We start from the raw sequence: 26292 nt of genomic DNA on the forward strand, positions 1-26292 counted from the left end.
ATGCGCAACAGCCATTTTCTTTCTCTCGCCTATGGAAGAAGCTACATTCCGGTTGACATATTATCGATTATATATTGTAAATACAACCTGAGGATTGATTATAAAAAACATTTGACATCTTTCTACGCACTATTTGAATTTTACTACGATACTATTTGGAATTTTCGTCTGCGATGTCGTGACCGCTCGAGCTTGTGAATTTCTGAACATAACGCGTCAAACAAGTGGAGGTATTTTGGATATAAAAATCATCTTTATGGAACAAAAGGAACATTTATTATGTAACTGGGAGTCTCGTGAGTGCAAACATCCGAAGATTATGAAAGGTAAGTGATTTAATTTATTGCTTTTCTGACTTTCGTGACCAATCTACTTGGCTGCTAGCTGTTTGTGATATTTTGTCTACTGAGAGATGTTCTTACATAAACGCTTGTTATGCTTTCGGCAAAAAGCTTTATTGAAATCTGACACACCAGGTGGATTAACAAGTTAAGCTGTGTTTTGCTATATTGCACTTGTGATTTCATGAAAATGAAATAGTTTTAGTAATTTAATTTGAATTTGGTGCTCTGCAATTCAGCGGAAGTTGATGACAATTATCCCGCTAAAGGGATAGGTGCACCAAGAGGTGCTCCTAATTTAACAATTTGGCATACAAGTTTTTTAATAAGGCATATGAACGTTCACATATTCCAGGAGGAATTTCTGCCAAAAAACAAATTTTGATTATAAAAAAAAGTTTACGTTAAAATGGCTCTCCTGTGAAGTAGTGACGCGCAACATACCCCTAGTTTCCTGAAACGAGTAACATATACTCATGGTGCTCCACCCCTGTTCACCCTTATACTGTGGCATTCTGCAATAGCATTGAATATCCCCTACGATATTCAGCTTTTTTTTTCTTCACGGCTGGTCATGCTTACCACCTTGCTACTCCTACCCTAGCCAACATCTCAGCACCCCTTGCAGCAACCCCCCCCCCCCCCCCACCCCGTCTTCAAAGGGGGAGACACCACTCTAGTCACTCTAGACCACTCAAGACACTCTAGACAATTTAGACCACTCTAGACCTATCTAGACCTATATCTGTCCTGCCCTGACATTTATGGAATCTTCAATGCCGAGTTAATAAACAGATCACCAACCATTTCGAATCCCACCGTACCTTCTCCACTATACAATCTGGTTTCAGAGCTGGTCATGGGTGCACCTCAGCCACGCTCAAGGTCCTAAACGATATCATAACCACCATCGACAAAAGACAGTACTGTGCAGCCGTCTTCATCGACCTGGCCAAGACGTTCGACTCTGTCAATCACCGCATTCTTATTGGCAGACTCAATGGCCTTGGTTTCTCAAATGATTGCCTCGCCTGGTTCACCAACTACTTCTCTGATGGAGTTTAGTGTGTCAAATCGGAGGGCCTATTGTCCGGACCACTGGCAGTCTCTATGGGGGTGCCACAGGGTTCAATTCTTTGGCTGACTCTTTTCTCTGCATATAACAAAGATGTTGCTCTTGCTGCTGGTGATTCTCTGATCTACCTCTACACAGACAACACCATTCTGTAAACAGCAGGCCCTTCTATAGACCTCCAAACAACCTTCAACACCATACAACTCTCCTTCCGTGGCCTCCAACTGCTTTTAAATGCTAGCAAAACTAAGTGCATGTTCTTCAACCGATTGCTGCCCGCACCCTCCCGCACGACTAGCATTACTACGCTGGATGGTTCTGATCTAGAATATGTGGACAACTACAAATACCTAGGTGTCTGGTTAGCCTGTAAACTCTCCTTCTAGAATCGGCTTCCTATTTCGCAACAAAGCCTCCTTCACTCATGCCGCCAAACATACCCTCGTAAAACTGACTCTCCTACCGATCCTTGACTTCGGCTAAGTCATTTATAAAATAGCCCCCAACACTCTACTCAGCAAACTGGATGTAGTCCATCACAGTGTTATCCGTTTTATCACCAAGCCCCATATACTACCCACCACTGCGACCTGTATGCTCTCGTTGGCTGGCCTTCACTACATATCCATCACCAAACCCACTAGCTCCAGGTCATCTATGTCTTTGCTAGGTAAAGCCCCGCCTTATCTCACCTCACTGGTCACCAAAGCAACACCCACCTGTAGTATGCACTCCAGCAGGTATATTGCACTGGTCATCCACAAAGCCAACACTTCCTTTGGCCGCCTTTCCTTCCAGGTCTCTGCTGCCATTGACTGGAACGAATTGCAAAAATCCATGAAGCTGGAGTCTTGTATCTCCCTCTCTAACTTTCAGCATCAGCTGTCTGAGCAGCTCACTGATCTCTGTACCTGTACACAGCCGATCTGTAAATAGCACACCCAATTTCCTCATCCCCATATTATTACTTACCCTCTTGCTCTTTTGCTCCACAGTATCTCTACTTGCAGGCCCCTATGGTAGACCCAGGGTCAGGGCCAGATCAGGAGGCAGTGATGGTGTGTCCAGGGTAGATGGTCGAACAGCTCGGACCACAGGAGCAGGAATAGGTAGTGTGTCCCCCATAGTCAGGTTGGGAGGTTGAGCTCAGTGGTAGCAGGACCAGGACTGGAGCTAGGCTTCCTGGACACCCCGAATGGGACCAGGGCTGTGGCTGGGTCAGTTGAGGCTGTACTGTCTACAGCTGGTGACAGTGGTGTGGCTGTGGCCCCCAATGGGCCTAGGTTAGGGCTGGACTAGTCATCGGAGTTAGCAGCAGGTGGGTTCAGTGCTGCTGAAGGGTCTCCTAATGCAGGGACATGCAGAGAGTCAGAGGACGGCAGGGCCTCTGCCGCTGCCAGTGTGACCTGTATAGTTAAGAGGGTGGGCAAGTGCCCGGCCCCATAGTAACCTCCCTAGAAACCTATCAGGGCGAGTTTGAGAGGCAGGAACAGGAGTGAAGTGTGCAGCTCAGGGTTGCGAGGTGCTGATAACAGTCACCGGCATTGCTTTTGTAATAAGTGATTTGGGGGAAACTGAGAAGAGGGGGTGTCTCTGTGTTAATGTCAGCTGGTGCACAATATCTAATATTAAGAAATTCTCAAGGCTCTGCTCGCCTAAGTTAGAATACCCCATGATAAGGTGTAGACCATACTATTTACCAATAAATTTTTTATCCATATTTTTCATAGATGTCAATTTACCACCACAAACCAAATGCTCACCCAGAGGCAGAGCTCCTAGTGGCCAGAGCCTTTAATGCAGGAAAAGTCAAATCTGTTTTACCTCACATCTGTTAGCATGTCACTTGTGTAACTAGATGTTAAAACACTCTAGATCACCTTCACTCCACACACAGAGACGCATACATAGTTCTCCCTGGCACACCATTTAAATATGACCATAACTGTATCAATTAAATGTATTTATAAAGCCCTTTTTACATCCGCCGCTGTCACATAGGGCTGTACAGAAACCCAGCCTAAAACCCCAAACAGCAAGCAATGCAGATGTAGAAGCACAAGAAATAAAAAAATAAAAAACTTCCTAGAAATGCCAGACCCTAGGAAGAAACCTAGAGAGGAACCAGGCTCTGAGGGGTGGCCATTCCTCTTCTGGCTGTGCTGGGTGAAGATTATAACAGAACATGGCCAAGATGTTCAAACGTTCATAGATGACAAGCAGGGTCAGATAATAATAATCACAGTGGTTGTAGAGGGTGCAACATGACAGCACCTCAGGAGTAAATGTCAGTTGGCTTTTCATAGCTGATCATTCAGAGTTTGAGATAGCGGGTGCGGAAGACAGAGAGTCCAAAACAGCAGGTCCGGGACAAGGTAGCACATCCAGTGAACAGGTCAGGGTTCCATAGCCGCAGGCAGAACAGTAGAAACTGAAGCAGCAGCATGACCAGGTGGAATGGGGACAGCAAAGATGCATCAGGCCAGGTAGTCTTGAGGTATGGTCCTAGGGCTCATGTCCTCCGAGAGAGAGAGAGAGAGAGAGAAAGAAAGAAAGAAAGAATTAGAGAGAGCTTACTAAAATTCATACAGGACACTGGGTGAGACAGGAGAAATACTCCAGATATAGCAGACTGACCCTAGCCCCCCGAAACTATTTCAGCATAAATACTGGAGGCTGAGACAGGAGCGGTATCATCCTGATTCCTCCTTACAAGCAAAAACTCAAACAGGAAGTACCAGCTACACCCTCAATGCGGAAGTGTTCCAATGAAGCGGATGTTAAGCTACACGACTGTTTCACTAGCACCGACTGGACCAAGACAGAATCCTACTACACCGGTTCTGATGCTCGGCGAATGTGGCAGGACTTGCAAACTATCACAGATTACAAAGGGAAACCCAGCTGTTAGCTGTCCGGTGATGCAAGCCTACCAGATGATCTAAATACCTTCTATGCTCGAGTGTGATGTTAGGCCACTAGAACAATGGACCTACTCAATAACACTATCATGGGAGGGCATTCTAGCCATCTTTTCATTTGAGTGTAAATAATGAATGAAAGATCACTAAAAAAAGACTACGTTGATGTGTTTGTTATATGTTTTTCATAGATGTTTTTAATGAGGTGAAGATACTGTGTTGTGATAGAAGCCCGAATGGTTGACACCTGCATTGCTTGCTGTTTGGGGTTTTAGGCTGGGTTTCTGTACAGCACTTTGAGATACCAGCTGATGTACGAAGGGCTATATAAATACATTTGATTTGGTTTTGATTTGATTTGATTTGACAATGTCATAGCATGCAAATTCCAAAATGGTCACAAATTTGAGTATCTTAGACAACTGTAGCTGAAGTGATAAATAATAAGTGAAACCTTGCTTCAAAAATGTGTCCTCAATTTGTACAAATCTAAACGATGAGATTCTACCTGTAGGACAATTCTGAAACTCTGAACTGTACAAGATACACGTAAAGACCACAGTCATGCCTGAGTGAGGCGTAAACAAATATTATGCAGTCCAATTCGACCAATCACCTGTAACTTCATTGTTGAAGCGTTGTCTACATGGGTGGACTCTTTCCACTCAAGACCCAAGTTGTGAAGAGCTGACAACTTTAAAGATGATCGCACTGTGTCTGATATTTCCACTTCTCCTAGAGATGGGTAAGTCAATATTTTACATTTCTCTGCTTATGTGATGTCCAAACTTGATTTGGAGACACAAGGTATCCAATTATTGTTCTACAGACATTTTGACAATCCAAGGTTGTAATTGAGATATGTAACAGCTAATATATAATAATGTTCTCTAGTTCATGGACTAGCTTGGACTGAGTCCTCATCCATCAGTCAGAAGAATGGTCTCATGTCAGCCAACGTTGGAGACACAGTGGTTTTGCTCTGCTTCAACAAAGGCGACGTGGGAATAATGTTCTCCTGGTACAAGCAAAGTTTTGGAAATATTCCTCAGCTCATCTCGACAATCTATAAGTATGACAGGAATGCAACATTTTACCATGAGTTTAAGGATAACCCTCGCTTCTCAGTAGAAGGTGGCCAAGGAAAAAATCACCTAATGATAGCAGATGTGGAACTCTCTGATACAGGCACATACTATTGTGGAAGTGCTTTTGGAAACAATGTGGAGTTTGGACAAGGATTCATTCTCATCATAAAAAGTAAAGAGAAAGTTATTATTATGATGATTTTTTTTGTAAATCTGAATTTACTTGTATACAGTGTAAATATGATGCATTCACTGGATAAGATGCGATCTTCATTGAATCAATTTTGATTTATAAAACTTGCCATAGGGATACGCTAGAGAGATGAAATGTGTTTATTGACCTTCTTGTCAGGTTCCGGGTCCAGAAATATGCCTGTTATGCATCAGTCTGTGTCTGAGTCAGTCCAGCCAGGAGATTCTGTGACTCTGAACTGTACAATACACACAGAGACCTGTGCAGGAGAACACAGTGTCTATTGGTTCAGACATGGCTCAGGAGAATCCCATCCAGGAATCATTTACACCCATGGAGACAGGAGTGATCAGTGTGAGAAGAACCCTGAGGCTGGGTCTCCTACACAGAGTTGTGTCTACAACCTCCCCAAGAGGAACCTCAGCCTCCTTATGCTGGGACTTACTACTGTGCTGTGGCCTCATGTGGGGAGATACTGTTTGGGAACGGGACCAAGCTGGATGTTGTCCGTAAGTGATAATTCTGATATGTTCTGATATTATTTCATGGTGCTATGAAGAAACTCAATGCCTGGTGGAGCAAAATGTCCTGAATCTCCTCTATTACTGTCTGTATTTCTACAGATGGTTGTAAGGAGGACCGTGTTCTCTTGGTGTACTGTCTGGGTGCAGCGTTGGGTCTGTGTTTCATCATCATCATTGTCCTTGGTTGTGTTTTGTATAAGATCAGCAGTAGAGAATGTGAACAGTGCAGAGGTAAGTTTTATCAATGTGCAATATGCTGAAACTGTTGGTACAGGGAACATGACATGTTTTTGATCATAAAACTTTTGATTATAATTATGATGTTGATGATGATGATGATGATGATGTTGATGATGATGATGTTGCTGATGATGTTGTTGTTGTTGATGATGATGATGTTTTTGTTGTTGTTATTGTTGATGATGATGATATTGTTTGATTAAAAGGGGCGCCCCCTCAGCCAAGTACTCCGGCAGTCCCCAGTCATAACCAGGTACACACACCTTGCATTTTTTGAGCTGTTGCTGAATCAATGTTTTTTTTTATTCAATCAAAATATGAACATTTACACTTTGGTATTGTGTGATTTTCTCTCAGATTTTGCCCTTGCTCTTAAATTTCTACAGCGGTTTCACTGGTGGGTTTGCAGGGAAGAACAATGACACCACAACTGATTTTGGGCAACAACATCAGAGTTGATTGAGGTTTATGCTCAATGTAACATTAGCTCATCCTGATGACAATATGTGCATATATGCATGCATGGAGTCCATTCTATTGACTAACTCTTTCAGTCATCTCTCCTTCGTAAGCTGTATCCTGTATCACATCTCTCTGTGATGTTCTGAATGCCCCTAAATAGATTTTCCACTCATGTAAACTCATCTCTAACCCCCAGCAATGACTGTCAGCCCTCATCACACGCTCTCTACACACAACTCGGTGCATTGTAACCACAACACACCCGTATCACCGAGGGCCCATTTCAGACTTAGGCAATACATGCCGTTCCTACGCACTCCTTTCCTGCACACTTCTCAGTAGTTGCTATTCAGACTTACTTTATGCAGGTGTGTAACGGGCTTTGCAGGCGTGGTTCCCTTGCATGCGCTGAATAAATTAAATGAAACTGCTGAAAACCCTCCCACTTACTGACCAGCTGATTTTCTAATGGAGTTTCCATTCAATCAGGTATTAAGTACATTTGTTTAAAACTATCCCTACATTTGGTGTACCTTTAATTTGAATTTCTCGCCAGTCTCACTAGAATATAGAGAGGGAACTGTTCATAATATTAGGGTGTAACACGATACAAATGGTAAAAGATACAGTGAACAATTTGGGCATATAATTAAAACATTATAGAATTATAGTTATAAGGCCAGAATTTCACTGTGGAAAAGGTGATATGTTGATATGCTTCAGTTTGCTGCTATGTGACTGGTTTCATATTTGTCTCAAGCGATCATAAGGTAAAATAGATATAAAACAATGGTAATGTATATTTACAATCCCTTCATCCCAAAATATTACTAATTTATCTTGCTCTTATCAACAGCCTTTATCAATTTGTAAATTACAGTATATATAAAACTGTATTTCTATCAGAAAAAAGAAAGTAGTTGTTGTTCCACTTGGAACTGAGGTTGCTGGACCTTTATAAAACTTTTCATTGTGCATAAAGTTGGTGATATTATGAGGTCAGAATATGGCGTGTCTGTAGACACACCTTCATTTCTTTGAACTCCACCCAAAACGAATAGTTAATAGCATTAATAGCATGCTTTTCTCAAGCTTAAATTCAAAGTCAGAATAAGCTTAGAGAGAAAGGTGCATAAAAAAGAAATTATGTTCCATTCATGCGATCTTAGGTTGGGCCGGAATCGGCCCCTAAGATCACAACTCTCTTTTACTGAGAAAAGACTGAAATAAAAACAAACTTCTTATCTGAGTACATTTTCAACATATTTTGTATTGTTGAGAGACTGGTTTCAAATATGACAATGTGCACATTGTGACTGAGCAGTTTTAACAAAACTGCACGTAACCTTGCGGTTAAATGCGTTGAGCGTTGGGCCAGTTACCAAGCCAACTATTTGAAAACATCTGTTGATGTGCCCTTGAAGCCCTAATTGCTCCTGTAAGTCATTCTGAATAATAGCGTCTGCTAAATTACTCACATGTAAAATGTTAACTATTGACAAAATGTGAATATATAAGTCCACCATGCAGGACTGCAATTCATATATCTTTCAATAGGGGGCAGCAGTGCATATACAAGTCCCTGTCACTGTTTTACCAGTAGATTCACAGCAACTTTAAGAAGTTGTCAAAAGGTTCAAATTGTTCACTAATTTGATGAAGTATCTTTGAAAACTTGCTTTCCTGTGATGGTTCATGTGCATAGTCGAAATAGCTGTCAAACAAATGCAAATGACCAACAAAGATGTATGTTAGACGCTATAACATGGGTGATATAGTGATTACATTGTTATTACACATCTATAACATGTTATAAACCCATTTCAGCGTCATAAAATCACATGCATCAAACAGCATAGGGTGTCATCATCACTAGATTATTACTACTAACATCAGCTAATTCATTAAAAGTTTAGTAACTAGGAGTCACAAATACCCAAAATAAAATTGGTAGCAGAATGATCTGTACATGACAAAGATAATGACTTGTGTTGACGTGTACATTTGTATTGAGTTCCAGGGAGGAGTTGAATAAGAATGGGAGACAATCTATTTATTCACGCCATCTCTCCTCTGTAATGTGTTGTCCTCTTTTAGTAGTGTTGATAGCTTGTCACTTACAACCACCCCAACACAGTGAACAAGTTCAGAGGCCCTCTGCGGTCTTCTTTTAGCACAAAACAAGGTCGTATCTATGCTTTGGTCAGGTGGGTCTGCTGGCTTTGTGCACACAGGACCCTCCTACCTGCTCTCTGTGTCTCTGTGTCTCTATGTGGTTTTCAGCAGGATGTCTCTGTGGTGTCACTGTTGTTCTCATAATCTCCTCCGCTTCACTTCTCACAATTTCTACACAGGCTTTGCCAAAGACCGCTTGCAGCCATAGCAAATTAACTCTTTATAAACTGACCCTGATATACAGTATATATATATATACAGTATTTAGTTACCTTATATCAGTTACAAACCACAAAGAACTGCTGATTAACCCTATTTGAACTCTCTGAGTTAACAGTCTCATGTGTGATACCATCTATTCTAGATCTATGGACAAAGGGGAGGGGACAGTTTATGATGATGTCATCTGAGAACTTTCAGTATATTCACAATCAGACAATCGTTATAAGACTACTGCAGGATGCTCTGTCAGAGACCAATAGAGGAGGATCCTCATTCTGATAGATGTATGAGAATCAAATCTAATTTTAAAACACTAAACAGAGAGTGAAACAGACTAGATGAAGTGTGTCATGTAAGGGTTGGCTGGTTGACTGGTTGACTGGTGTCCAATCAGACATGCACTCTCGGGTGTTACACATTAGTCAGTGCATGTCTCTGTGAAGGATATAGAGGGAATGAGACTGACATACAATGTACTTGTTTCATTCTGTGGGTGTTTTCCCATATGTACTCTGCGACCCCCCTTCACCTTTATACTGTACATGACAAGGCATGCTCTAGACACAACAGACCTTCTATGGGTCACCTGGAGTACTATAACTGTCTTAATAAATTGACCAGCTGGACCAAAAAATATTTATTTTCTTTCAAAAACTTTAGTTACAAAATACTGTACACTTATAAGGGACACAGTTGAGTGGCACTACTGAGGTTAATTAAAGGATATGGGCTAACACATAAAAAAGGGCAAAAAATTTAGCCTTTACATATTTAAAAGGGCATTGACAACCAACAAAGGTCTGAATTTAATAGACCATGCTATAATTCCACATCTGGTAATACATTATGTCATGTTGGAGGCCTAAGATGAAAACCAAGAGACAAAATTGGAGATTGTATATGCTGTGGGGGAGAAACTTCACTTGGGCTTGGGCTAGGCTGGGTTGGGATGGGCTCAGTACCAGGCACTAGAGAGGGGAATAGGATCCTTTACTGTTTGTCCAAACATCAAAAGAAAATTGGTCTTAATAAATTTAATTTCCCAGATAAATAAGCAGATTACCAAGCCACGATTTTGTCGGCTTGATCTAATAACTCTGACTTGATTGTCTTCTTTAAAAGTCTGTCTGGGCTTCTCAAACTATGGTAAATACACTTGCTAAACAGTAGCTTTTATTCCTGTTCAGACAGCCAATAGAGTCTCTCAGTTCAGTGTTCCCTCCTACTGTATGACGGCTACATGTAAAGTGTCATCATAAAAGAGGTTTCCTGTTGTCAAACCTTCACACGATACAATGCAGAAAGGTTTGACATTACAATGAAGATCAGACATTGGTCAATGTTTTTGTTTTACACCAACTTCAGTAAGTACACATTTTGAATGATGCTTTTTCAAATAATTTCATGCCATAGTCTTATGAATCCATTTAAATGACTAGCAGTATGCATATGAAAAGTATAATGAGATGTACTGTCTCCATAATGGGTAGAAATAATTTTTGATCAGATCTTTTACAGTTTGTGCATTGTCTAAGGACATTATTCAATCCTGGGATTTGTTCTGGGATGGGAGGTAGTGTGACTATCCCTTGCTTTGGTTCATCTGATATGGTGACCTACACTACATGGCCAAAAGTATTTGGTCACGTGCTCGTCGAATGTCTCATTCCTAAATCATGGGTATTAATATGGAGTTGGTCCCCCTTTTCCTGCAATAACAGCCTCCAATCTTGTAGGAAGGCTTTCCACTAGATGTTGGAACATTACTGTGGGGACTTGCTTCCAATCAGCCACAAGAAAATGATTGAGGTCAGGCACTGATGTTGGACGATTAGGCCTGGCTCGCAGTCCGAGTTCCAATTCAACCCAAAGGTGTTCGATGGGATTGAGGTCAGGGCACTGTGCAAGTCTGTCAAGTTCTTCCACAACAATCTCGACAAACCATTTCTTTATGGACCTCGCTTTGTGCACAGGGGCATTGTTATGCTGAAACAGGAAAGAGCCTTCCCCAAACTCTTTCCACAAAGCCCCGAATCAGATTTGTCCATCAGACTGCCAGATGGTGAAGCGAGATTCAACACTCCAGAGAACACGTTTCCACTGCTCCAGAGTCCAATGGCATGGAGCTTTACACCACTCCAGATGACGTTTAGCATTGCGCATGGTGATCTTAGGCTTGTGTCATAAACCGGCTCAAAGCCCGTAACAAAAGGGAGACAACGTAGAGATAAGGAGTAACAAAATATATATTTATTGAATAAAGTACACTAAGTACAATATACAATGGTGTGTGTAATCAGTAATCAGTAGTGTAAGTGAGTGTTTTGCATGCATGAATGTGATAATGCAGGGTGTTGAAAGGTGCCAAAGCAAACAACCAAAAGGCCACCAAGATACACAACAAAATCTGTAAAGGTGTCTGTATGGAGAGAGTCTCCTCCATGAATGGGGAAGAGGTCTATTTATCCTGGGACACACCGAGCCCAGGTGTTTCCCATGTAGCTGACGACCCTCCCAACTCCGCCCACCAGCATCCTAATAAGGAAACAAGAACGAAGAGAGAATACGGCAGACAGAGTGGGAGGGTTGTCACAATTGTGAAGCTCCAGACGAACAGATTTTGTGCTGATGCTGATTCCAGAGGCTGTTTGGAACTCTGTACTTGCAATAGAGGACATCCTATTTTTACGTGCAACGCATTTCAGCACTCGGCGGTCCTGTTCTGTGAGCTTGTGTGGCCTACCACTTTGCGGCTGAGCCGTTGTTGCTGCTAGAAGTTTCCACTTCACAATAACAGCACTTTGACCAGTTGACCAGGGCAGCTTTAGCAGGGCAGACATTTGACTTTAAGAATAAAATGACAGACGTAGTATGTTTCAAGTGTTTTCAATGTTTTATAATTCATCTTTTAGCGGGGACGCCTCAGCAGAGAAATTATGGGAATCCTCATGCCAACACATCAGACCAACAAGTCAGCAGGATTGCTGTATCAAGAATGGGACTTTTAAGAGTATTAAAGCAAAATATTACAGCATTACATTTGACCCAGAGTCTTAATTGAGTGAGTCTGTGTTTCATCCTCATACTGTAGCTACAGGATGGGAATGATGCCATAAACTATGCTGTCCTGAAGTTCACTGACAAGAATAGTACCACGCCAGGAGACAGAGGAGAGAACGGAGAGAACAGAGAGAGGAAGAAACCATCTACTCAGGTGTGAGTCATCAAGACAGGGTGTAACAGAGTAGGGTCATCCAATCAGCATCATTCTAAGTTAAGCCCCACCCCTCCTCTGAACTCCAATTTGATCTTGACATTGTCCTTGTGACCTGGCTATTTTGTACACTTCTGATTTACTGTAGGATGTCATTGCAGGGGCTCTAATTTTGCTGAATATATGCAGTACCAGTCAAACGTTTGGACACAACTACTCATTCAATGTTTTTTCTTTATTTTTACTCTTTTCTACATTGTAGAATAATAGTGAAGACATCAAAACCAGTTCTAACCAAAAGAATGTTAAACAAATAAAAATATATTTTATATTTGAGATTCTTCAAAGTAGACACCCAGTATCTCTACCGCTGCTGTCTCTAGAGAGTTGAAAACAGCAGGTCTGGGACAGGTAGCACGTTCAGTGAACAGGTCAGGGTCCCATAGCCACAGGCAGAGCAGTTGAAACTGGAGCAGCAGCACGACCAGGTGGACTGGGGACAGCAAGGAGTCATCAGGCCAGTTAGTCCTGCTACAGAGAGAAAAGAAAGAAAGAAAGAAAGAAAGAGAGGAAGAAAGAGAGGAAGAAAGAGAGGAAGAAAGAGAGAGAAAAAGAGAGAGAGAATTAGAGAGAGCATGCTTAAATTCACACAGGACACAAGATAAGACAGGGAGAAATACTCCAAATATTACAGACTGACCCTAGCCACCTGACACATAAACTATTGTAGCATAAATACTGGAGGCTGAGACAGGAGGGGTTGGGAGACACTGTGGCCCCGTCCGACGATACCCCCGGACAGGGTCAAACAGGACATATGTACCAGTAGTCTCAGCCACCGACCCAAATGATGAAAAAATACAAACCATTAACTCTGACTTTATAGTATTTTAAGACATACAGTGCATTCGGGAAGTATTCAGACCCCTTGACTTTTTCCACATTTTGTTACATTACATTCTTATTAAAAATGTTGTTTTAATAAATGTTTTCCTCATCAATCTAAACACAATACCCCATAATGACAAAGTGAAAACCGGTTTTTGGAAGAAAAAAATAATAATTCTTACAAATAAAAAACTGTGATACATTATTTACATAGGTATTCAGACCCTTTGCCATGAGACTTGAAATTGAGCTCAGGTCCATCCTGTTTCATTGAGATGTTTCTAGAAATTGATTGGAGTCCACCTGTGGTAATTGCAATTGATTGGGCATGATTTGGAAAGGCACACACCTGTCTATAAAAAGGTCCCACAGTTGACAGTGCAGAGCAAATATCTAGCCATGAGGTCGAAGGAATTGTCCGTAGAGCTACGAGACAGGATTGTGTCGAGGAACAGATCTGGGGAAGGGTACCAAAATATTTCTGCAGCATTGAAGGTCCCCAAGAACACAGTGGCCTCCATCAGTCTTAAATGGAAAATGTTTGGAACCCCCAAGACTCTTCCTAAAGCTGAGCAATCAGGGGAAAAGGGCCTTGGTCATGGAGGATGTCACTCAACCCGATGGTCACTTTGACAGAGCTCCAGAGTTCCTCTGTGGAGATGGGAGAACCTTCCAGAAGGACAACCATCTCTGCAGCACTCTACCCATTAGGCCTTTATCGTAGAGTGGCCAGACGGAAGCCATTCCCCAGTAAAATGCACGACAGCCCGCTTGGTTTGCCAAGAGACACCGAAAGGACTCTGACCATGAGAAACAAGATTCTCTGGTCTGATGAAACCAAGATTGTCTTAACAAGAGATGGTGATGGTTGTTTTACACAGGTATCCTTGATTTAGTTGTGTACTGTTAGCTAGCTAGCTAACGTTATCTGGCTGGATTCCTAGCATTGGAAGTTTAAGACCATGTTTAACCATTGTTCTCTCTCTTAACTCTGGTCTTAACAAGAGATGTTCATGGTTGTTTTATACAGGTATCCTTGATTTAGTTGGCGTGGGCTACGACCAAACAGTTGCCTGTGTTGAGTTGGGTTAATACTATGTTATTTCATAGTTTTGATGTAGAAAATGTAGAAATTAATAACAATTAAGAAAAACCCTTGAATGATTAGGTGTGTCAAAACCTTTGACTGGTACTGTTTATTTAAGGGATAATGAACGAGGGGCTATGTGTTCAGTGGAAAATAATGAATGGCGTGGAAGGTGTGGTCCACAATGTGCTAGCTCATAGATAATATATATATATGCATACATACAGTGGGGAGAACAAGTATTTGATATACTGCCGATTTTGCAGGTTTTCCTACTTACAAAGCATGTAAAGGTCTGTAATTTTTATCATAGGTACACTTCAACTGTGAGAGACGGAATCTAAAACAAAAATCCAAAAAATCACATTGTATGATTTTTAAGTAATTAATTTGCATTTTATTGCAAAGGGTACTTCCTGAATTGACTGGAATTTAAATGGAATTGACCCCAACCTTGACTGTAAGGTAACTGAAATTGTCCTCTACCTTAGCACAACTCCCATACTGTAACGCCTATGCAAATAAGAATGCAAATTTATTATTTTATGTCTAAATCTTAGCAAAAAGTGGGTCCTTTACCTCTAAACGGTTTACACTGTGGTATATTTCCCTCTCCAACTATGTACTCTGTCCTGTTAGTTCCAGACATGTCCATGCATCTGAATGTATCTCAGCCTGTGAGGACAGAACCATTGACCCTGGGGGGTTCTGTGAACCTTGAATGTTTCTCCACATTAGAAACATTAGACATTAGTGTTATCCTGGTAATGGCTGAAACACACCCAAGGACATGGACTTTTACCCATTGTAACAACCTACTATTAAAACGTGCAATTTCATGTTGCAAAGGATGAAATAAACTTTAATCTGAAGCTTTGCCCTCACTGATGTTGGAATGTATCATTGTGGAATATTCTGGTATAATGAATGCTATTTTGGAAATGGTGCACATCTCATGATTCAAGGTCAGTATAGAAATGGGAAGAGATTGCAAGACAGTAAAAACATTGAGTATAAATATTCAGATTTTTTTTCCCACTAAGAATTTTTAAATGTTGCATGGTTCTTTTTAGCCAATGAATCTACTCAAGTGAAAGGAACCAAGTCTGACAATGAAGGTAAGATATTTGAACAGCTGATCTCTGAAAAATGTCTGTACATGTTATCTTATCCTCACACGGGGTACCAAATGTAGGTACAGTGTTATAAATTATGTGTTTGTGTTTTTCTGGTCAGCAACATTAAGAAATCCCTTATTATATGTATAAATTGTTCACCTTCTCAAGAGAAAAAAAACAGAATTGCTGAACTACATTACATTGTTGCTATCATTATTATCCTGATAGTAGCAAACATTCTCCTGACAATCTTGTGGAGGAGAGTTCTGCAATAATTTAAATAGTGTGTTAAAGTGTATCTTTGTCATGCCTTATACAAAATATATGATGAATAAATGTATATTATATAATGTATTAATGGCAATCAATTTTATTTCTGCGTTTTGGGTAGCGCCGGCTACCGCAAAATCTGTTGTCTACGTGTCGTGCTGGTATTTTGGGGGGTGTATGCTATCAGATAATAGCTTCTCATGCTTTCGCCGAAAAGCATTTTAAAAATCTGACTTGTTGGCTAGATTCACAACGAGTGTAGCTTTAATTCAATACCCTGCATGTGTGTTTTGATGAACGTTTGAGTTTTAACGAGTACATTTAGCATTTAGCGTAGCGCATTTGCATTTCCAGGTGCCTAGTTGAGACATCTGCGTCTCAAGTAGGAGCAAGAAGTTATATAATGTATTACTGGCAATCAATAATACACAAAAAGTATATGTTTTGTTATTTAATCTAGGGGTGCCAAGGACATTTCACCCTCAGTCCAAGTGAGTAATTTTGCATTACCTATTTTGCATGATGTTAAATTGCTTCACATTCTCATGCTTCTTGTAGGTAGCTGGAGTAATTTAGTAATTGTGGATGAGGTATGTATCTCTCTCTTTATTTTAGAATCTGAACGTGGACAGAGAGAACTATGCTGCACTGAGCTTCTCAATAAACAGATCTGAGTGTGGAAGAGGGAGAGGGCAGCGTGGAGACGTTTGTTTATGCTCCAATACAGCAACAGCTGTGAAATAGTGTTGTTTGAATATATTAACATTCCATAATGTATGTAATGTGTAATTTTGCCAGAATTTAATATTTTTTTAAATGTTATTTCAATAAAGATGCATTTATTTTTTGAATGTATAATTGTACTCGCTGGTGAAGGCTATGTTTAAATGTGGCTGAGTAAAAATGCCATCAAAATAAAAGTAAATAAAACATACCTATCTCTCCAAGAAGCAAAGACGCTTACAATTGTGCAAACATCCTAATAGCTGTCATCTTCTTCAAAACCTGTGTCTTGAGTGGAAACGTTTACCTCTATAGAACAACAGTTCTCAAATGAGGTTATTTAGTTTTCTGTTTTCAAATATAGTTCTATGTTTTCAAATGTAATAAAAGGTCAGAATTTCACTTTTTGGATGAAAAATTAAGTTTAACAAAAGCCTGGCCTTTTTATGGGACAGAAATTATCATCTTCACAACCCACTCCACTTTACAACTCACTCCCCACTCCCCTTTAAGGAGTGGGGATTGCTCAAGGCCTTCTAAGTCTTCACAGAAGTCACAAGGACTTATAAAGTATTCTGATTATATTATTTTTTCAATGACATTCTGATATAATTTTTTCAGTTTGCATTTAAAACGAAAAGGTTCAAAATGAGGACAAAAAAAGATCCATTCAAGATTTCTCATTGGTTGTCCCTGGGGAGAAATGTAGCAAGATAGCTCAACATTGGCTATGCCATCAGAAGCTCGATAGAAGGCACCTGCTATTCAACCATATTAGAGCAGAATTTTGAAGTGACAGTAGAATCAACCAATCACATTTTGACATGTAATGAGTTGGACCATTTTTTTAAAAACGTATGGAAACTTCCACCATTCTTTAACCTGTCTAGGACTGGCCCCCACAACAGCCAGTGAAAGTGCAGGGCGCCAAATTCAAAACAACAAAAATTTCATAATTAAAGTTCCTCAAACATACAGGTATTTTACACCATTTTCAAGATAAAATTCTCGTTAATCCAGCCACAAAATGAAAGCACCACAAATGATTATGTTAGGTTCAGTAGTTATAAAACATGCAGTCATATTGCAGAGAGCCACATCAATTTACAGAAATACTCATAATAAACATTGATAAAGATATGACTATTATACATGGAACTTTAGATAAACTTCTCCTTAATGCAACCGCTGTGTTATATGCATATTCTAGCTTTTACGGCTGAGTAGCAGGCAGCTTGATTTGGGCACATTTTTCATCCAAGCTAAAAACAATACTAGCCCCCTACTCCAAAGAAGTTAAAGCTCGATAGGTCCCCGCACAATTGCAAGCAGTAGTTTTCCCATTGTCTAAGCTAGCTAGTTTTTGTTGTAGGCTAGTGTGCGGCGGCTGCTCTTGTTGGTGAAAATTAAGAAGATGTTGATGCTATATTGTTAGCCTCATGATTTTCGAAATTAACTTTCAACAAGAAGTTGTTTCAAATGATCATCATCTGGTGCGTGGAACAGTTTTTTTTTTATTGCAGCTCACTTGCTGTTGTTAGCTATCCCTTTGAAAATAATGTGTTATGCGTGTGAAACTTTAGATCAAACGGTTAGTGTGTGTGCGTAATGTCATAACGACGTTTGCAATGGGAAGTAATAATTGTACATTTCTATTGGTAAATGTTTATCCTAATGGTTGTGTTTTTGTGATCTTACGATTGGGAGCTATTGGACTATTAATTCCTAGTAAATGGACTGCTTATACCTTTAACATCATCCTGTGTGTGACTGCTGTCTTTCTATCAGTCTAAGTGTTTTACAGAAAGTGTTTGATAATTTGGTACAATGTTTTGAGTTATGTACAATGTTTTGGAAGAGTTTTCCCCCTCTGAAGGCCTAGGTCCAAAAGCCAGGGTACGCCACTGGCTTTAAGGTATACTGTGGGTGAAGTACAAGCCACTGCTCCTGGCAATCGCAGGAGTTCCTAAATTCATTGGTCTGTAGGTGCAGTAAGAAGAGTTCCCCCTATTGGCCAATGTTGAGTCAAATATTTGCACCGATACCGGAACTTGTAGATTCAGTTAGACTTCATTACAAAGTAACAGAGCCGAGCGATTCCATGGAATGACCAACTTTCTTATCACAGAGCTCTGTCTTTATAATTGTTCTTCTTTATATAACACATAGAGTCACGTCCCTCTATATGGATGATAACTCCCCTTGACCTTTCGCCACCATTATCTTCCAGTCTCAGTTATTGCTTGTTAACGCCCACATCTGCTCCGTTCTAGATTATAATGTTGGCGGCGCCTTGGTTATAATACAAAAAAAGAATACATTTATTGCATACATATGTTTCCAGTATTAGTTCTGTTTTCTGCTGACATTATGCTTTTCTGTAACCCTAACCCTAACCCTAACCCTAACCCTATCTAGCTCTGTCCCTTTACCTAAGTTCAGCTCACATTTGTTTTATCCCTTATACATGTTATTCTGTCTCAGTACTTCAAAGTGGACAGTGTGGATACTGCGGATACTGGAAATGTAATCATTGTCATGAGTTTGGCTCCTACACCAACCATCAACAATTCCAGCCAATAGATACCAACTCCAGGAGGTCCTAAAGCCCACTAAAATAAATAAACACAACAGTGAGGGGAATTTCACAGTGAGAACAGATTTAGATTTTGAATGTTTACTGTCAACCACACCCTTTTCAAAGGTTATTACTTTAAAATGGACTAAATATGTTTGACCAACTGTTCTGTTTGTCACATCCTGACCTTAGTTCCTTTTTTTATGTCTCTGTTTTAGGTTGGTCAGGGCGTGAGTTGGGGTGGGCATTCTATGATTTTGTTCTATGTTTTGTATTTCTGCTTTTGGCCTGGAATGGTTCCCAACTTACTTTTCCCATACTTAGGTAGCCTGTGTTCCCACTATGATTTGTAGGTAGTTGTTTTCTGCTTTGTGTATTCACCTGACAGAACTGTTAGTATATCGTTTTGTTGTTTTTGTTTGTGTATTCATTCTTTATTAAAAGTATTATGGATACGTACCATGCTGCACTTTGGTCCTCTTCTCCTTCCACCAACGACAACCGTTACAGAACTACCCACCACCAAAGGACCTAAGCAGCGTGGTAAGGAGGAGCAGCGCTATAAGGAGGAATGGACATGGGAGGACATTCTGGACGGCAAGGGTTGCTACTCCTGGGGGGAGATCCTGGCTGGAAGGGACCATGGGAACAGGTGGAGGCAGCCAGGAGAGCGGAGGCCGCAGGTAAAGGGAGCCAGCGCTTTGAGGGAACACGGCTGGCAAGGAAGCCCGAGAGGCAGCCCCAAACATTTCTTGGGGGGGCACACGGAGAGATTGGCTAAGTCAGGTAGGAGACCTGATCCAACTCCCCATGCTTACCGTGGAGAGAGAGTGACCGGGCAGGCAACATGTTATGCAGTGAGGCGCACAGTGTCCCCAGTGCGCACGTATAGCCCGGTGCGCAACATCACAGCTCCTCGTATCGGCCGGGCTAGAGTGAGCATCGAGCCAGGAGTAATGAAGCCGGCTCAGCGCATCAGGTCTCCAGTGCGTCTCCTCGGCCCGGGTTATATGGCACCAGCCCTACACACGCTGTCGCCGGTTCGCCAGCACAGCCCAGTGCGGTCTGATCCACCCCGCCGCACTTGCCGGGCTACAGGGAGTATCCAGCCAGGACGGGTTGTGCAGGCTCGGTACTCGAGAACTCCAGTGCTCCTCCACGGCCCTGTGTATCCGGTGCCTCCTCCACGCACCAGGCTTCCTGTGGCAGCCCCACGCACCAGGCTGTCTCTCCGTCTCCTCCTTCCAGGTTCTCGCTCCTGTCCGGTGCCTCCAGAGTCTCCCTCCTGTCCGGCGCCTCCAGAGTCTCCCTCCTGTCCGTTGCTCCAGAGTCTCCCTCGTGTCCGTTGCTCCAGAGTCTCCCTCCTGTGCGGCGCCGCCAGAGCCGGCCGTCAGTCAGGAGCCGCCAGAGCCGCCCGTCAGTCAGGAGCCGCCAGAGCCACCCGTCAGTCAGGAGCCGCCAGAGCCGCCCGTCAGTCAGGAGCCGCCAGAGCCGCCCGTCAGTCAGGAGCCGCCAGAGCCACCCATCAGTCAGGAGCCGCCAGAGCTGCCCGTCAGTCAGGACCCGCCAGAGCCGCCCGTCAGTCAGGAGCCGCCAGAGCCGCCCATCAGTCAGGTGCCGCCGGAGCCGCCCTTTACTCCGTCGCCGCCGGAGTCACCCTTCAAGCCGACGCTGCCAGAGTCTCCCGCCTGTCCGGCGCTGCCGGAATCTCCCGTCTATTCGGGGCCCACTGCAAGGGTCCCCAGTCCGAGGTCGGTGGCGAGGGTCGCCGCTCCAAAGGCACCACTTAAGTGGGCCAAGACTATGGTGGAGTGGGGTCCACGTCCCGCCCCGGAGCCGCCACCGCAGACAGATGCCCACCCAGACCCTCCCCTATGGGGTTAGGTTTTGTGGCCGGAGTCCGCACCTTTGGGGGGTGGGTACTGTCACGTCCTGACCTTAGTTCCTTTTTTATGTCACTGTTATAGTTTGGTCAGGGCGTGAGTTGGGGTGGGCATTCTATGTTTTTGTTCTATGTTTTGTATTTCTGCTTTTGGCCTGGTATGGTTCCCAATCAGAGGCAGCTGTCAATCGTTGTCTCTGATTGAGAACCATACATAGGTAGCCTGTGTTCCCACTATGATTTGTGGCTAGTTTTTTTCTGTTTCGTTTCTTCCATTCACTTTGTTATTTTGTTTTGTGTGTTCAGTCTAATAAATTACATGGACACTTACCACGCTGCATATTGGTCCGATCCTTCCTACTTCTCTTCAGACGACTAAGAGATTCGCTACACTGTTAAAAAATATTTGATCAATTCTGAGAATTTAAAATTCTGCGAACATCTATGATGATAAACTACAGTCTATAATTAAAATATCTTATATTTCTCTCTATTAAACCAAATACAAGGGTGGAACATCAGTGGTTGGTGATAAGATTACTTGTATCTGTGGTCATTGTCCACAGATATGGTTGTCATTATGTCCCGCCCATAATCACAAATTACTTTCATTTCTCTTATTTTAAGATTCATTCCTTCATTCATGGTCTGGCAGTGTAGATCTAAACACAGAATGGAACGCATATATGTACCAGCTCTCGTCCTCTACGGCTTCTGTAAGTGACTGTATCTTCAGTTCAGATTTTGTGATTCATCAATAGATTTGGTCTCTCACATAGTTGTGTTAAAGGTGTGTATTTAATGTGCATGAAGATGACGTTTTATTCACAACTCTTTTGTAACTTTTGTTCTCTCTCTCTTTCAGATCTGAACCATGTTGTGTGTGTCTCTCCACCACCCTTAATGGTGGTACATTCAGGAGAGAATGTCACCCTGCAGTGCATCAATGTCCTTAAAACACCAGGACATGTTGGCTGGTTCAAGCAAATCAACGGCTCAGAGCCGCTGTGCATCACGTATATGTGGAGCTCCGTGCCAACTATTCATCATCAAAATGGATTTCAGGGCATGAGTATGAAAATGTTCATGACCAATATAACTATCTATCTCACAATCACAGAGGTGGATGTAGCTGATTCTGGTCTGTACTTCTGTGGAATGTTGGATAACTATTTAATCTTCACCAACGCGACTGTCCTGAAGGTGCAAGGTAACCTTTTCAATACATTGTCTGCTATGACACCAAATGCACAACCATTTATTCTAGGTATCAGATATAATTTTGACTTAATGTTGGAGATACAATACTATCTAGTATTACAGTTTGAATAACAGTAGAATATTTAACTCACCTAACTGTTCAAAAGGTCACAAAGATTATGACAAGGACTCTACAGAGCACCATGAAGAAGGTATATTCATTCTGTAATTTTAAGTGAGAATCTTTCAGAAATTAATTGATATGATGTACCATGAAAGTACCACAGAATAGAAATAAAGTATAACAGCAGCTTATACCAACCTAGCCTGAGAATTCGTATCATTTCAGTTGCTGATCCACAGATGAGAATCCTGGTCCTTCTCTCCATCACAAGAACTGGAGTTCTCCTCTGCTGTCTGACCACCTTCATCATCATCTACACCGCAAGGAAATAGATAAAGCTAAGGCCAATATCAATAGAGTATATGCAGTATGAATCTTGCTATCGCCAAGCACTGTTGTATGTAAGAATTAATAAATAGTACTGTGAACATTGATACTGACTGAAGTCGATATGTTTTGAGCGCACGGGTCAGAGGTTTTCATGAAGGAAAAGAGTTGACAAATGTATTAATAAAGTTAACATTTTTGTAAGGTTACAAAGTATCTGCATATTTTCCACTTGTTGAATGCTTTCGGGAATTTAAAGGTTTTTAGCTCATTGTTTGTATTCTTTACATACATAGTTTGAACATCTTGTTGAGCAGCAAAGGTCTTGTCTGGTGTTTTTCATCCAGATAAACAGATGAAGAGAAGTGTGGATAGAATGTGTGTTGTTTTGATGCACTGAGGGTTGTACAGTTCTTTCAGAAAGTATTCACACCACTAGACTTTTTCCAAATGTTGTTGTGTTGGATAGAAATGGATTTAATTGTATTTTTTTTAAACACAAAATACTCTGCTATGTTAAAGTGGAAGAAAAATGTTTAAATTTGTAAAAAGTTAATGTAAAATTAAACCCTAACTAACGTATCTTGATTCACTAAGTATTCAACCCCCTGAGTCAATACATGTTGAAATCACCTTTGCCAGCGATTAAAGCTGTGACTATTTCTGGGTAAGTCGCTAAGCGCTTGCCACAGCTGGTTTGTGCAACATTTGCCAATATTATTTTTCAAATTCATCAAGCTCTGTCAAATTGGTTGTTGATCATTTCAACTCAATATCAGGAAGTTGATCTTAATGATGTGTACACGCAGTGGATATTGAATGGTTGTTTTATAATTGACTGTTGTTGTTGTTGCTGTGCTCTGTCCCCCTATTCCAAGCAGTAGGCAAAAATACCCTTCTGGCAGCCTTCATGGTCAGGGTCTGAGGTAGAGTAGGAGGGACCAGTGAGCAACGTATCACCACCTTCTCAAATCCCATTGCATGAAAAATTTAGAGGAGAGGGACCTCTGGCTTTCTCATCCAATGAGTTTAGAGAAGGAGGCGAGAAGAGAGGCGAGAGGACGTGAGGAGTTTGCAATTGAGATTCACCAGTGCTGAGGTGAACAAGACTGGCCTTAAGACATAACATTTGTCGGGGAGACAGTGGAATATTTTTTAAAGAACAACTATTTAGAATCGATTCCCTGTATGTTACCATCTTTTGAAATTAAAGATGACATAGCCCTTGGGTAATATATCGAATTCTGTGGATTAAGTTGTGTATTGGAATTGTATTGTGTATTGGAATTCCCCTTGGGTTGTGCCGGGTTGTGCCGTGGCGGAGATCTTTTTGAGCTATACTCGGCTTTGTCTCAGGATGGTAAGTTGGTGGTTGAAGATATCCCTCTAGTGGTGTGGGGGCTGTGCTTTGGCAAATTGGGTGGGGTTATATCCCGCCTGTTTGGCCCTGTCCGGGGGTATCGTCGGATGGGGCCACAGTGTCTCCCGACCCCTCCTGTCTCAGCCTCACGTATTTATGCTGCAGTAGTTTAGGTGTCGGGAGGCTACACAAACACAGCAACGTAGTCTTTTTTTTGTGATTTTTTGTGATTATTTACACTCAATTAAAAGATGGATAGAATGCCCTCCCATGATAGTGTTATTGAGGTGGTGCATTGTTCTAGTGGCCTAACATCACACTTGAGCATAGAAGGTATTTAGATCGTCTGGTAGGCTTGCGTCACCGGACAGCTAACAGCTGCGTTTCCCTTTGTAATCTGTGATACTTTGCAAGTCCTGCCACATTCGACGAGCATCAGAACCGGTGTAGTAGGATTCTGTCTTGGTCCAGTCGGTGCTAGCGAAACAGTCGTGTAGCTTAACATCCGCTTCATTGGAACACTTCCGCATTGAGGGTGTAGCTGGTACTTCCTGTTTGAGTTTTTGCTTGTAAGGAGGAATCAGGATGATACCACTCCTGTCCCAGCCTCCAGTATTTATGCTGCAATAGTTTATGTGTCGGGGGTCTAGGTTCAGTCTGCTATATTTGGAGTATTTCTCCTGTCTCATCCAGTGTCCTGTGTGAATTTAAGTATAATGTTTATTTCTTTCTTTCTCTCAGAGGACCTGAGCCCTAGGACCATGCCTCAGGTCTACCTGGCGTGATGACTCCTTGCTGCCCCCAGTCTACCTGGCCGTGCTGCCAACTGACATTTACTCCTGAGGTGCTGACCTGTGGCACCCTCAACAACCACTGTGATTATTATTACTTGACCCTGCTGGTCATCTATGAACATTTGAACATCTTGGCCATGTTCTGTTATAATCTCCACCCGGCACAGCCAGAAGAGGACTGGCCACCCCTCATAGTCTGGTTCCTCTCTAGGTTTCTTCCTAGGATCTGACCTTTCTAGGGAGATTTTCCTAGCCACTGTGCTTCTACACCTGCATTGCTTGCTGTTTGGGGTGTTAGGCTGGGTTTCTGTACAGCACTTTGAGATATCAGCTGAGGTAAGGAACTTTAAACCAAACTCATAATACTTGTGGTGGTATACTGTACTTTATATGTAAGTGGAAATAACACATACATAAATACATTTTCTGTAAATACATTTTTGGGTACTTTGTGTTTATAATAGCGTCACTGATAGGCCTAGTTATATTCCGCTGTGGTAAACTCATCTCATTCTTTCTCTCTCTCTGATGAATACGAGCAACCTGAACCACAGGAAGACTGACCTGGAGCTCTTATCTCTCACCACACTGATCTGTTGTTCTGTTTAAACCCCCCCTCTCTCAGTTCTCTTCACACCTCTCCACCTCTCTCTCTCTCTCTCACTCTCTTTCTCTCTGCATCTAAGTCACACTCTCTCTTCTTCTTTCCACCAATCAGGCCCCACATCTCTTTCCATCCATAACTCCAGACTAAAAACACCTGACCGGCCCAGATGGCATCCCTAGCCACATCCTCAGAGCATGCGCAGACCAGCTGGTTGGTGTGTTTACAGACATATTCAAACAATCCCTATCCCAGTCTGTTGTCCCCACATGCATTAAAATATATCTTTTTTTTGGGGGTGGGGGGACGACGACAAAAAAACAGAACTTCAGCGTGCATAATTATTCACTCGCCCCAAAGGCAATACCTTGTAGAGCAACCTTTTATAGCAATTACAGCTGCAAGTCTCTTGGGGTATGTCTCAATAAGCTTGGCACATCTAGCCACTGGGATTTTTGCCCATTCTTCAAGGCAAAACTGCTCCAGCTCCAACAAGTTGGATGGGTTCCGCTGTTGTTTAGCAATATTTAAGTCATACTCAATTGGATTGAGTTCTTGTTGCTTTAGCAGTATGCTTAGGGTCATTGTCCTGCTGGACACTGCACACTGCCCTATCCCATCTGGACAAGAGGAATAATGTACGAATACTGTTCATTCACTACAACTCAGCATTTAACACCATAGTACCTTCCAAACTTGTCATTAAGCTTGAGACCCTGGGTCTCTACCCCGCCCTGTGCAACTGGGTCCTGGACTTCCTGATTGGCCGCCCCCAGGTGGTGATGGTAGGAAACACCATCTAAACCCTGCTGATTCTCAACACTGAGTCCCCACAAGTGTGCGTTCTCAGCCCTCTCCTGTACTCCCTGTTCACCCATGACT

General features: G+C 42.0%; 2 long non-coding RNA genes across 2 annotated transcripts; both read left to right on the forward strand.

Moving 5' to 3' along the window:
• Positions 1-10512: 10512 nt before the first annotated feature.
• Positions 10513-16666, forward strand: LOC149980843 (uncharacterized). Its single transcript, XR_016483150.1, has 4 exons — positions 10513-10605; positions 12154-12212; positions 12333-16309; positions 16434-16666. It is a non-coding gene; the product is annotated as an uncharacterized LOC149980843 (long non-coding RNA).
• Positions 16667-22365: 5699 nt separating this feature from the next.
• LOC149980844 (uncharacterized) lies at positions 22366-22759 on the forward strand. The gene is made up of 2 exons (XR_016483151.1): positions 22366-22413; positions 22551-22759. It is a non-coding gene; the product is annotated as an uncharacterized LOC149980844 (long non-coding RNA).
• The last annotated feature ends 3533 nt before the right edge of the window (positions 22760-26292 follow it).

This window comes from Oncorhynchus mykiss, chromosome 9 (assembly GCF_057628025.1).
Source record: "Oncorhynchus mykiss isolate SJ-2025 chromosome 9, ASM5762802v1, whole genome shotgun sequence".
Lineage (NCBI taxonomy): Eukaryota > Metazoa > Chordata > Actinopteri > Salmoniformes > Salmonidae > Oncorhynchus > Oncorhynchus mykiss.